Source organism: Caloenas nicobarica, chromosome 2 (assembly GCF_036013445.1).
Source record: "Caloenas nicobarica isolate bCalNic1 chromosome 2, bCalNic1.hap1, whole genome shotgun sequence".
Classification (NCBI taxonomy): Eukaryota; Metazoa; Chordata; class Aves; order Columbiformes; family Columbidae; genus Caloenas; species Caloenas nicobarica.
In genome coordinates, this window is record NC_088246.1 from 21,176,343 (window position 1) to 21,190,698 (window position 14,356).

The window sequence follows — 14,356 nt, forward strand, 5'->3', positions numbered from 1 at the left end:
TTTTCTCCTTGCAGCTGAAGAGCCCCTTCTGCTTTAACCTGGTAATCACACACCACAAGATAAAGAATATTGTGGCATAGACAGATGACCTTCTACTGCAGTCTTTACTCCAGGATCTCCCAACAAATTCCTATTTTCTATTACCAACACAACCACAAATAATAGAGGACCTTGACTTCTTCAGGCTATATATCAAAGTACCTAATATCATGTCTTTATTGTATTGTTTTTTCTTTAGTATAAATCACATAATACATTTTTACTTATTAAAAAGTTGAGCAGAAAGAGGAGCAGAGCTGGAGAAAGTTTTGGAATTCATTACTACAGGGGTAAAACTCACAGTTTCCTTTTGAGCAAGTTAGAGAGAAGACTTTTCTCTCTTGCTTCCTCTCCTCTTTTCTCTTGTAGAAAAATACTGTGTTTGCAGGATGCAAGTATCTCTTCTCTTTGCATAAAATTAAATGTGGTTTGAGGAGTTGAAGTACTTTGCAACTAAAAAGCACCAGAGGCTGCAACACAAATCATGTTTAACCCAGGAAAGCTAATAACAGACTACCTTGAGCTGGACGGGGCAATAAAGGAGCAGAACTGCCACTGGCATTGTCAAGTCTGCTGACAGCTGCTGGTGTGCAATGGCCCGGAGGCAGCGAGGCTCAGCACTGCAGATGCTGGTCCTGGTCAAGACCCCAGCCTGTTAGGCTGGCTTCTCTTGCTGCTAGCAATCCTCACAGACCTGGGAAAACTGGGGTTCATGGGAAGCAGCCGGGGCAACCCCCCTGGCCCTTTCTGTTGTAGCCTGTGTGTAACTGCAGTGCCAGTGCAAGGTCATGTACGAGGGCATTGCACTACACGCTTTATGTTTGCTGAGCTGCCTGTCATTTTGACTTTTAATATTTTCCTGTTCAGTCTCTCAGAGGAGAAATGTTTGAGAATGAAAAAATTTCAAACCAAAGGGTTTAATAAAGTTTCAAAATAAGAACATATAAAACTGCTTGTCTCAAACGCAAACTCCTACAGCACACCAAGGCTGTGCTCCAGAGCCATGATCGCAACCACATTCTCAATACGGGTTTCTTCACACTAAAGATATAGGTATGCAACCCATTTTCAGATCTTCTGGACCATGCTCAGGTAACCAAAGTTGCACCTTCTGGTTATTTAAGTGTTTTATTTTCCTGCCTTTGCCCTTTATCATCACAGCATGTGACAATCCCAGAAATCAAAATGTAATTGCTGGTGTCTAACAGGCTTTTTGGCTTCCAGACACAAACTTTATGATTCTGCCATCATACTATAACTTGTACATGTATGATTAGAACTTCTCATAGAGGAACTCATAGTATTAGTAAGAGGCAGAAAGTAATAGGCAGAGTTTCCCAAAATAGCAGTCAACACTGATATTCATTTTACTGATGGGAAGACAGGCTGCAGACAGAAATCTAGTGCATTACAGACTGAAGGAAGTAGCTTAACTGCACTGATGGGCTAAACTCACATCTGCTGGGACACAGAAAGAGTAGAATATCTCTTCTACTTTATACTATGGAGTAATTAAAGCAAAGGCACGCAATCAAATACAGCTCTGAGAACCATAGGATATATTCCCTTATATGCCTCACCATTTCACTGGAGAGAATACAATGCCCGTTTGAACAAAACAGCTCTAACACAGCTTTTTATACAGAAATTTCATACCCAGACTAGTCTAACCCAGGCACTAATTTGCCAGATTAACTCTGCTGTGAACAGCTTCTACTCCATAAGTATATTCTAAGTGCATCTAACAGAAATCAAAGGCAGGCAGTAGGATTTTTTTTTTTTTTCATCTCAATAAAAGTAGACCATTCTCCATGAGAAATTCTGCTTCTAAAACAAGCTCTGATGAAAGGTCAATGCTGACAGCAGGCTCTAGTAATGGTCATATAACTTTCTATCTAAGTACCATTATTTCTGCCAAGTCTAATGAAAGAGAAGACAAACGCTGCAGCATGTACTTCACTACATCGCACATGAAGGAAAAGAACTTGGAAACACATGTGTAACTGCACATGCAGTGACATCTGCCTTAACACTTATCTGTTGTCAATTATATAACATAATAAATCAGAGATAAAATAACATCTGTGACTGCTACAACAGGAATCCAGCATTTGGGAAGTCTTGAGGACTTTGTTTTACTTTCTCTGATGTCAGCAGTGATTTTGTTATTGACATCAGCAGACATGCAACTGAGGACAAAAGCTTATTTCAGACCTCAGAATAGCTGCTGACTGAGGTGAAAGAGAGATGAATTGTTTGAAGAGACCTTCATTGTAATGGTGGGGGATTTTTTTGAGGTCATTTACCAGAGGGTAATAGGCATAAACGGAGTAAGATAACACAGCTTATCATATGATTACATAAACAGATGATTTAGTTTAGTGTGAAGTATTTTAGTTACACAATGTTGCTTTTCAAGATCAGAGCATAAGGGGTTCTGCTGCTTCTTCAGTTAACCAGAACATTACCTGACTAGTATAGTAGGCTACCCCATATCAATGTCCTTCCAGAGTTTGAATGCTATAGTAGACGTATCTATCCCCTTGAATTTTACAGGGTTTGTTTAAATTACAAAATAGATTCAAATCTGTTTAGGACCTGAGGGAATGGCAGGAAGATATGGCAGTGGAGGCTTAGGTTGGACATTAGGAAAAGGTTCTTCACCCAGAGGGTGCTGGACACTGGAACAGGCTCCCCAGGGAGGTGTCACAGCCCCAAGCCTGACAGTGTTCAAGAAGAGACTGGACAACACCCTCAGACACATGGTGTGAACTGTGGGGTTGTCATATGCAGGGACAGGAGTTGGACTTGGTGATCCTTGTGGGTCCCTTCCAACTCAGGACATTCTATGATTCTATGAAATTTGCGTGCAATTTACAGATACAAATTTGGATCTGTAACTGCAACATTGACAATTTACCCTGAAGTGCCATACACTGGTTTCATTGAAGTTAACAAGAATTTTCCATTAATTTAATAATACCTGAATTTGTCTTCCATGTATTCTTCTAACCTAATGAAGCAACTATATTAACAACTGAGTGTCCCAAGATATCACCTACTATACTTGCTTGGAAAGATGAGGGTGGACAGATATTTTGGGGACTAATTTGTGACTGTTTTGTAACACTTTGGGAAAACAGTCTAACTCCTCTTGCTTCAAAGATGTTCTGCTTAGCTGAATGGAAGATAAGTTCTTTAGTAGTTTGGTTTTTGAAAATAAAAAAACCCCAAACTTTCACTTATTTCATGTTTTGAGTCAGGCTTGTAATGCTGCTTAAACACCATCTGCAGAACAACAAAAGTTTCTATTATCACTTTTTTTTTTTTTTCTCTGAGTTGGTTTGCATTTGCACACATTGCTAAGCCTTGCCCAAACATGACTTTATCCAGGAGATTCACGGAATTTCACGTTAAAGGAAATGTGATAACTTGTCTGATTTTATTCTATTCTACTTTTTAAAAACAGGAACAAGAAACTACAGAATGAGAGAGAATCTCACCTCACATCTAGTGGGTTTTCATCTCTTGACACTTTTGACCACTTTGAATTATTTTCTCCAAATTCCAATGGAGAGGGCATTTCTAGTTCACAGCATTAGAAATTAAAGTGCCTTTTACTGAAGGGAAGAGCAGCAGAAAAGCAAGTTTACCTACCAAAATATCTTAGAGATCACAGATTTAGAAGGTAATTCAATTTACATCCATTTGATTTTTGGCAACTTAACAGACTAAGCTAAAAAGGATGACAATAAGTATCAGTTACAGTGTAAGTTTTGCCAAGCCAAATCAAAACAATTGCGGTTATATCCACCATACACCAAATACAAAACCAATTAACAGACAGTTAATGAAACACCATCACTTCAGCTTATGCTGACTCTGGTCAGATTTGGACAGAATGATTCATATTTAAAGAAGAGAGTTAGCATTTTCTTCCAGCCTGCACCTCAGTTAATTTCATTCAATGAGCATTATATTTCCCTAGTGCTATCGAAATTACTGTTTTAAGTACCGGCACTTAAAGTCTAACCCTGCATACTCCAAGAAGATATGCAGATGCTGTTGCAGTTAGACATGCAGATGCCTTTGAGCTCAGGTTGAAGCTGCTGCCAGTTGTATTATTTAACTTGCGACATTACAGAGGAATTAGCATCCTCCATGAAACATTGTATGTCATTAAATCTTTATCATAATGGCGGCTACTACAGTTCACTAGTACTTGGATTTTTCCTAACACTACATCAATTTTTTTCAACTGGCCTCTTTGAAAATTAATTCTAAGGCTGCTGTTCTAAACTAAACATGACTGTGGAATATATGCCCAAAATGTACAGAAACCAGGAATGACATTTGCAGGTGTGATAGTCTAAAACTGTGCTCATGATCAGCTTGCTCTTCTGACATTTGGTTTTAAGTACTGTCACTATTCTTTAAAAAAAATGGTTGAGTCAAGTGTGGGATTTAAGCATATACCTGCCTCTTACTGTGCCATGTTTTTCTGTACTGCCTTGTGAAAGTCACATGTTCTACTTCCTGCCTAGGAGGCTGTTCTCTGTCTCAACAAATAATCTTTTGGACTTTGCAATACATGCATTTAGTATTTCTGATTTGCACAGCACTGCAATGCACAGCAACAGGAAAATATGCACTCTCAAGAGGCTACGTCTGTTATGAATGCAAACATTGCATTTTCTCCACAATATGGATTACTGCAAACACCTTCCTTTAGACTATAGTTACAACAGACAACATAGAACTAAGCTATTTATGAACATATAATTAAAAAAACCCCAACCATTCAGAAGTTTACAAGCACTAATCCTTTAATAATGCTGATTCCTTACAAAATATCATGTAAGACTGATTTTATTCTTTGTCTTTAAGGATCTCAGTGAGAAATTTGCCAAGTTATCTACATATCAAATGAGGCAGATGACTAGCTCGATTTTCAATGCTCAATTCCAGCTGATTGAAATGAAAGGCTTACAAAAATGCTCCTGAAAGTCCCAGTATGCTGACTTGCATGCTCTGACAGTTCTGCCTTTGAAAACATGACCACTAATGATTGCTGGAGTATCTAAAACCTTTCCTCAGGCAATCTTTTCAGGAATGTAGTCAGGATGATACTCACTCCTCTGTCCTATAACTTGATCAGAACATGGACCTCAATATAAGAATACAGGATGAAAATCTGCTTAATTTCAGCACCTCACCAACACATGCTATGAGAAGGTCCATTTGTTTAGCATGTCTTCCCATATATTTTTGTGGGCCTGTATGTGTGTGTATGTGTGCAACACAGGCCTTTTTCCTAAGAGTATGACAAAAAGAGAAAGAATCATTTGTATGACACATTATAATCATATTGGTCAACATGTTGCTGAAAGGCACTTGGATACCATAAGGAGAGGCATGGAATAAGAACAGAAAGGTGGCTTTAATGTGTACAACAGATTCATATTATGAACTAAAGAATTTAGACCTGAGGTAAAGTAAAGCTGTGGAAATTTTGATGGAATAGCAAACTCTTATGGAAAACATCTCAAGCTTAATATATCCAGTTGAGTGCATAATAACAATAAAGGTGGCTCAAGGGGCCACATTCTGTCTCTTTATCTTGTTCATTAATGTAGAAAACTTAATAATTCCATGAATCACGAGTTCCTTAATAAACTGAGCATATTGACAGTCAATTGGTAGCTTGGTCTTACTAACCTAGCAGAAAGCTATCCAGAAAGTCTTATACATTTCTCCTAAACTCTGACTTAAATGTATTCATAAGTAGAATATGTATTTATTGTCGTGCCAATACCATTCTTCATCTTAAACAGGTCTTCTCCTTTATGTTATTTACCCTGGTAATCATGGACGAATATCAAGCAGCTCAGCCTTCATTTTAGAAAGCTAAATAAGCTGAGGCCTCTTAGCTTCTCTCTTCCAACAACTTTCTGTTTAATTTTGCTTTTCCTTTAGTGCTTATTCCAGTTTTAGTTAATCCCTCCAAAAGATAGAAGACCAAAGCTCTGTGCAGCACAATGCAATTAGTTTCCATTTACCCTAAGTGCCTCCAATACCACACTTCATGATCACATCACCATTGGAGCATATTTATTTCTGAGACCCTTCTGAAATTTCCTTCATGAACTGTGGCAGATTAACTGAAGCCAAAACCTAACATATTGTACTGGCTTTGTGTTCTGAGCTGCCTATGTCTCTCTGTACCAGATGAGTGATTTCTATGGCAAGGGTCTGTCACTTGAGCAGTTTATGGACATTTTTTCTTTTCCTGAAATGACACCGTTCTCTTCAGTCATTGATTACTTCATAACTCATGACATTGAGTTTGACCAGGTGCATCTTTTCAAGGATATATCTGATGGTATTGGAGATGTACATGTGAAAGGAGTGATGTATAAATGAATTGAAAAAGATCTGGAACAGTATATTCTACATGGGGATTAAATCTATTCTGCATTAAACCAGCTGGTGAACCATAAAAAGAAACTCTTCCTCATTACTCACAAACAAGACTGGTCTTTGTATCCCAATGAGATGGCATTGCTATGTTTTCAAGTCAAGTCAAGGAAAAGAAAATAAAAAAAGTCAAACAAATGGTGTAAAACACAAAATAGATTTTTCCAAGAAACCCATATGCCAGGCTCTGAAAGCTCTTATAATCTGGCACTCACTGAATTTCTTCTCAGAATAGAGAAAAACACATCTTACTTTAAATGCCATAACACACTGTGGTGAACATCTGTCTTATAATGGCTCTGAACACAAGCTACCAGAATTTCTCAGACTATCCATTAGATTTGCTTAAGACATTCTTAATTTTTGAGATATTCAAATAATCAATGATATATACCTTCAACTTCAGATGACAAGAAATTAAAAGCTTGAACACCACCTAGTAGATCTAGTCCTTTGAGCAATCCATCTGGCTAATTAGAAATAAATTTGCTTTTAATTTACCTGTACTAGAAGAAGACAGGACATATCAGAATGTATTACAACCTTCAGTACTATCAGGCAGCATTGTTCAGTCCCAAAAGGACTGAAGACTTTAAAATGGGAGGATTATTCAAAGAGATTATACACTATATTCCTATGTGTTGAATAATTAATCAGAATCAATTTTACATTTATTAACAGCTTTTTTCTCCTTTGCACAAGTCCCAAAGATCAGTTTATAAGAATATGAAGTGACTCAGATATCCTTACCATATTTTTCACTTGGGTTTGTTTTTTTTGTTTGGGGGGTTTGTTGTTGTTGTTTTTTGTTTGTTTGTGTGTGATTTTTTTTTCTAACCACCTTCAGACTTACTGTAAAAATGGGACTATGTATGGCAAAACAAAAAAAACTAACAGTGGTAAGGGTTAATAGCAGTCTACTTGAGCAAGTGAAAGGGCTTTATGTTGGACAAATCCTGATTTCTTGGATGTTCGAAGTCTATCTTTGCAAAAAAAAAAAAAAAAGGCCACAAATCATTTTTATTGCTGCCTTCTCCTCCAAGAAAACAAGCTATCAACATAATTCACTCCACAAGAATAGTTTAATACACTTAAAAGAGCAAAGCACTACATTTCTCAGATGGTTGGAACTAAGCCAAAGCAAAGAAAACACAAATTGTTCAAAAGCACTATTAGATTAGCAGGGCTGATATAGAAAACCAGCCATGCTGACAGGTTTGTCTTATCTAATATTTCCCGAACAAAGTGCCGTGCTCTTATTCTTTGATGATTCCTGAACACTGTGCTTAAGCTATTAAACCAAACTAAAAACCGTTTGGGACAAAGAAAACCTTTAATATTTATGAACAGTCTTGTTCAACATCTTACATGTTGAACAGCTGAAATCAAGTGGGCTCAAGTGACAGGTTCTTCTAGTAAATGCCACCTGATTTTGTCCTGTCTCTCTCAAGGCATGACCACTCTCCAGAGAACTCTCCGTCTCTTTCTAGAGATGATCAACATGCTCCTTCTGCAGTTTACTCCTCTGTAAAGTCACAACACACTTTGTTCACTATGTCGCAACTTGAATTTAGATCCCTTCACTATCTCCCTATCACATATGTCAGTTGGTAGGCCTGGACTCTTCCACCTCACTCTGAGGTAAAATCACTTATGATCTGATTCTTCTTGGCCTGGAACAGGAAAAATTTCTGTTCACTACTCCTGAGAATAAGACAGGGCCCGCAGATACTTTTCTCTCTGGAAGATTTTTAAAGATACTGAAAGTGTTTTGCCAAAATACCATATTAGATATTTGCTCAGTGAGGATTAAAAAAGTGTCTTATGCAACTTGATACAGAACCTCAGAAATATTTAGAAGATTCAGTGTTTAGCATCCCTAACTCCCACTGAAATGAAGAATGGATTTAATGAGTCAGGCTGTAAGTTCTTATTTAAATATTGTCCTTTCATTGCAAGTGTAGCTGAGCTAAAGTCAGAGTCAAACAATCATAATCCTGCTGCAACAGTTTTTCAGCAATTTGTCAGAAAAAACATTTCCAGCAGATTTGGCTGGCTCTCTTTCCTCCTGGGTTAACAGGCACTTTTAAGCTTTCCCTTTCAATCCTAAACCTTATGATCCTGCTAGTCCACCTGGATCGAGGTTGACATTTCCCCTTTATTAGAACTCCCACTACTCTCACAGGACCTCCTGTTTCTCTTGGAGACATTTTGTTTCTGAAACTGTTCTGTGTTCTCTGTTCGTCCAAACAACTTTGTCAGCAACTCCAACTGACCCTGCTGAATATTATCAAGCAGGTAAAGTAATACTAAATATCAGCTATACGACAACAGCAACAAAAAGATATATTTTTTTATTCAATATGCGTTGCTTAAAATAAACATGAACTCTGTCTCCTCCAAGTTCTGAGAATACAGCTGAGAAAGATGGCAACATGTCAAACTAAGAACAGAAGAATATGTTAAAAGTAGAGTTCCCAGTTTTGATATAAAATTAGGATTAAAACACTTATTTCAAACTCTTGGCAGGGGTGATCTCACTGTCCTTCTGTCACTTCATTCACTGAAATTTAGTCCATGTGCCTATGCCGATTATTCTATTGTTGACTTGCTACATACAAATATAACTGATTTCTGAATTTTTCTTTTTGATAAACTTAATTAAAAATAATAATTCTGTGTTGCTAACATCAAAATGTAAATATAAGACATAGATGCATATGATTGATTCCTGGAAACACAGATGTGCATAAAAGTAGCCACCCTTTCCTCTTTCAGAAAAAGACTTAGTTTAGCTGTGACTTGAATTCAGTCATGCTCAGATGTAAACAGCCTGGTCCATCTCATCCTCCAGTGAAGTCTCTGACCAAAGTGGATGCATAGACGGCCGCCTCTGCCCACCATTTATATAGCACAACTCCTGCCATGTTTTCTTTCATCCACCTTCCTCCCTCTTTTGCAGCCTATTCTTTATTTTCTGTGTCTTCTCTTTTCCTCCTTCTCAACTTTTTCCCCATCTCACTATTTTTTTCTAGTATTTGTATGCCTTTGATTCATTTTCCCAGCTAAGGAGCAAAGATGCTTCTTGGCATGTTGCCCTCCTGATGACTTCAACAAGCCACACTGGAAACTTTTTTGGAACTTAAAACTGAGTGTTCCTGCTGGAAAAAGATGTTCAAAAAAGAAGTACTGGTCTTGCTGCTTCTTTTACTTCTTCACGAAAAGCAGCAGCTCTTTCTGTGTTCAGCTGGAATAAAAAGCCACTGCTAAAGGACAACGCAGGTGTAAGTTGTGACAATTATTGTGGCAACTAAAACAAAATAAGGCAATGGATTAATGCGAAAAAGATTGCATAGGATTAAGCAACTTAATCTTCAAGCTCTTATCCACTCTGAAACAGTTTCTACCTCAACAGATGCAAGTGATTTGCGTAAATGTAAAGATCTATCATCATTTCAAACACTTGTTCACATTTTAGGAAGAATCATTACGACTCTTATTTCTCAAATATTAGATATACTGCAAACATACATGCACACACAGACATCCACACACACTGAGGAGTACCTCAGGCTGTGGAGAGGCGATGCTCCCACTCTCAACAACATTCTGTCTTTATCTGAGAAAGTATGACGTACTCTGTGCACACCTTAGGTGAAACTTTAATTTAGCTTGTCATACACCATTAAACAAGCTTTTATTAGCTATAATGTATGTAAAGTCAAATAAAAAATATGTAGAAAAACACTGAAAAAATAAAGAATAATTATTGTAGCAGGTTCTGGAAAGAAGCCTTGACCATTTTCCTTCCACCCCTGATAGTGAAAGAAACATGAAAAAGAAATTAGAACATTTACTGCCAGCAAAAAACACTCCATGACCAAAGATTAAAGCTGTGCTCATCATTATGCCCTTAAAACCACTTATTTTTTCTCCTGATAACACTTAAAATTTTCTGAGAGTGCATGAATGCAGAATACCCTCAAAAATTCTAGCATGTTTTCTTTGTGCTAAAAAATGCAGACCGGTGATGTTAAAAGCTTTGTAATATACAGTTGATAAAATATTTATACAGTGCATACTCAGAATCAAAATATTAAGTGTCCCAATCTCATTTTACAAGGTGTACAAACCATGGCACAGATCTGATTAAATGCTATACAGGTTCTCTGATCAAATATAGATAAGAAACGCATTCTGATTTTGCAATACATGTTGTTGATCCACTTAATGTAATAATTCTAAAAGCATTGGCGAATAGGTTTAAACAACCTCTTTGCCTAGAGGAGTAAGCAACAAGTCAGCAAACTCTTCTGAACTGAGAAAGAGAGGTTAACTTTATCAAAATTTGCTGCTGACAGCTGCTCACCACTGTTAAATTAACTACTAAGGATGCCAAGGTGTGAAAGGTCCTGCTCCATACACCTAAATAGCATCTGCCACCAAGAATTCAGGCTGCTTCTTGAGTGTAAATGTGGCCCTAGGGTTTGCTGATCTTGTTAAATGACTTTGTTCATGGAGTGTAGCCTTGATGTAAAGCTTTGGAGCATGATAATTACAGAGATAACACTAAGCTTGACTTGTGACAGTGAATCGTAAAAAACCCTTGTGAATCTTGCTATCAACCACAGCCTCAGCAGTATGGTATAATACACAAATATCATAACATTCCTATCGCAATCCTCAGATCATTTGAGTAGGAGTAAGTTAAAAGTGGGTTTTTTTTTTTTTTTTTTTTTTTTTTTTTTAAGGGAGTATGCTGTGGTTTTTATGCCATCAGAAACTAAAGTAAATACCTAGTTGAAGTTAATATCTGTAAAATAATCAACAAAATATAACATGGACAGTAAACAGTTAAAATACTTCTATATATTCTGAAGTCTTCAGAAAAATGTGGGCGGGATTTAGACATATCAGATGTAAAAATATTTTATGTAACACAATTTTTCAGATTTTAGCTTTTTATAAGGGGAGAAGGAGAGAGAGGGTGGGAAGGAGAGGAAGAGGTGGAAAGACAGGGAGAGAGAATCTTTGCAACCAGATCAGCTCTGAATATAAGAGGTTTTTATTCTGATTTTTGAAATATAAGGAATTTGACAAGGAATGGAAGCAACCTTTCTTTGAAATTTCCAGGATAGATTAATTAGCTAGATGTAGGAAATCAGGAAACATAAGTATATGTCCCACTGGCACAAAGGTTTCTTGTTACTACATTAGAGAATGTGAAAATAGGATCCCTGTAATACTACCGTGTTTAACAAGACTCATGGATCATCTGTGATTAAATGCAGGTCACATAAAACAACACCTGTAATGCTGCCAACTTCAGTGAAGCTCAAGCATGACAGTGATTAAATGCTGGTCACATAAAATAACCTCTGGATTCTATAAAACACAGAACAGATTTGCATTTCAAGTACACACACAAAAATACACATATTCAGATTATAACTGCTGTAGATTAACTAGCAGGAAATTCTTATGTTCTTTAAGAAGGCTTAGAAGGCTGCAAAGGAAGCATAAATGTGAACAGAAATATCTTACGAAATCAGGACCTTTACTAAGATATTGGAGCAGTGTTGTTGCTCCTCACATGCAGGAGTGCTGCTGGAAGCTCTGTAGTTCAGCCCACAGCACTGGTAATTAAAGATATTCCCACACTTCAACAGCACATGTCCTCTAAACTTCACACTGTCTTTATTGAACATTTGGGGAATTTGTAAGAAAATAAATAAGAAGACCATTTCTCTCTCCTCTTTTTTTTCCATCACTTGCAGTGCTGTTAGTAAGTAAAAATAAGCAGGGCAGAGCACTGCTACGTAACCTGAACTCGCTGAGGGATGGTGAGGCAGAGGAATAACTGCTTCCTGAGGCACACACAAAGCAGAGTTGGGTGCCAAAAATAAAGCTCCTTGCATCAGCTGCTGCTGCCTTTTGATCCAAGAGCTGAGAAAGATGCATTCATTCACATGGGTGGGCTGAGAATGAAACATTATTAACTTTTGTTAGTGCTGATTTCAGAATAGTTAGTCGTGGTATGTTACTAAAAAATGACATTTTCAGAAATAGAATAAAATAAAAACAATAAAATGAACGAAAATTAAAGCTCCATTACATTTCTTGCATTTTAAAAAATATTCTGTTTCAAAATACTCACAGCTCAAGCTACTTTTTCTAACATTTAGAATACCAGGTGCCACAACATGATATCAGCAAGTTCATAAAATCCTGTTTGTCTATAACCAAAATATCACTTTTGTATCAGTTTAAGAGCTAAGATGCCTTTTTTTTCTGATAACGTCCTGCTGACATACTGAACACATACATCCCACAGACTTTCTCAGCCCAATAATGGCAGCCCATCTAGCTGAGCCTTACCTGAGGTTTTGCATTTACCTTTTACATGTACACTAAACCACTGATGTCTTTTCTTCTGTATTCTTACTTCTCCTTTCTGACCTACTTTTTAAACATGAGGCTCTGGGAATACCATTACACTTACATTTGCCTACTGGATGTCTGGACTTCTGCTAAAGCGATCTGTTCATTCCTACTCCAGCATACGTGCCTGTTTTCAGAGGAGTAATAAACTAGCATGTTAGATAATTCACCACCAGCATGAAAAAGCTAAACTAAAATATTTCAGGACAATACCACAAATGAATGCATTTGCTGAAGGTTTCTTAAAAGAGATGACTTTTTCAGAAGCCGAATTTTGTTACAAGTTGAGCAGGTTTGCTAGGCATACTAGCAAGCATATTGACAAAACATGCAATTCTGTCAGCTGTCATCAATTTAGTCCTTTGACCTTTGAAATCTAGTGGGAAATCTAGCAAAATGCACTACATTACTGAATTTATTTGAATCAGAAATACAATACAAATAACCTGTCAATTAATTTGGCATCCAGCCCTACCTTGAACTTAAAAATTTCCACAGCCAGTTGGAACTGGGACTTTGGGTACTGAAATTATAGATTTAAAACAAAAAAAAAAAACCACCAAAACCTCTCTCTCTTTCCTGTTAACAGGCTTAGACGTTGAAAAAGTGGTTTTATAAAAGCACAAATATTCTACTTCTTTACTCTCATCTTGCCTTAAGTTCTGCCTAGTTCATAGCCTAGATGTTGAAAGAATGAAGCAAAATCTTCTTGAGACTCACTTCAGTCACTTAGAAAAGAAGGTCTTCAACAATCCCACCTCTGAGGTATAACTTGTAGATGAAGTGCTTAACATATGTAATCTCTTAAAAAAATTATGAAACTGTAAATTAGCACTAAAAACAAGACTAGCTAATAATTAAAAAAGAAACTTTATGCTCCAAGGACTACTCTTTGCAAAGACTGTGCGCAGGTGCCTTGCTTTGCACATGAAATACAACTCATTAAAATTAATGGGACAATTCACTGTATGTCAGAGTGCACAGATTTAATCAAAATTATTGGAATCACCAAATTTAATCAGGAGTTAAATCAGTAAGGAGAAGAGCTTGACTTAATTCTTTTAGTTTAATCTTGGTTTTCATTTGTAGAGTATTCTTCTTCAAAGATAAGTTGAATCTTTTTGTCTGGTGTAATTTTTCATCTCATTTGGCTACCAAGGAACATTAGACATCATATACCCATAAACAGTGACCAATGTAATTGTGTCTCTTAGTAAAAATTTATTCAAATTCTTATTGAATAGAGTATTTCTTACTAACTGGATAATGGTTAAACCATATTATTTTACTTGGGTCTATGCATATAGATAGAAAATTGTATCTCAGCTTAAGTAAACAGAAAAAAGATATTAAACCACTTTAGTCAGGGAGTAGTCTCACTTAACTTCATCCATCTAAA

The 14,356-nt window shown here is 36.8% G+C and overlaps 1 protein-coding gene across 1 annotated transcript in view; it reads right to left on the reverse strand.

The window, feature by feature from the left end:
* The window catches only part of PLXDC2 (plexin domain containing 2), a 267,301-nt gene that overhangs the window by 171,750 nt on the left and 81,195 nt on the right, over positions 1–14,356 (reverse strand). The gene's annotated exons all lie outside the window — the stretch shown is intronic.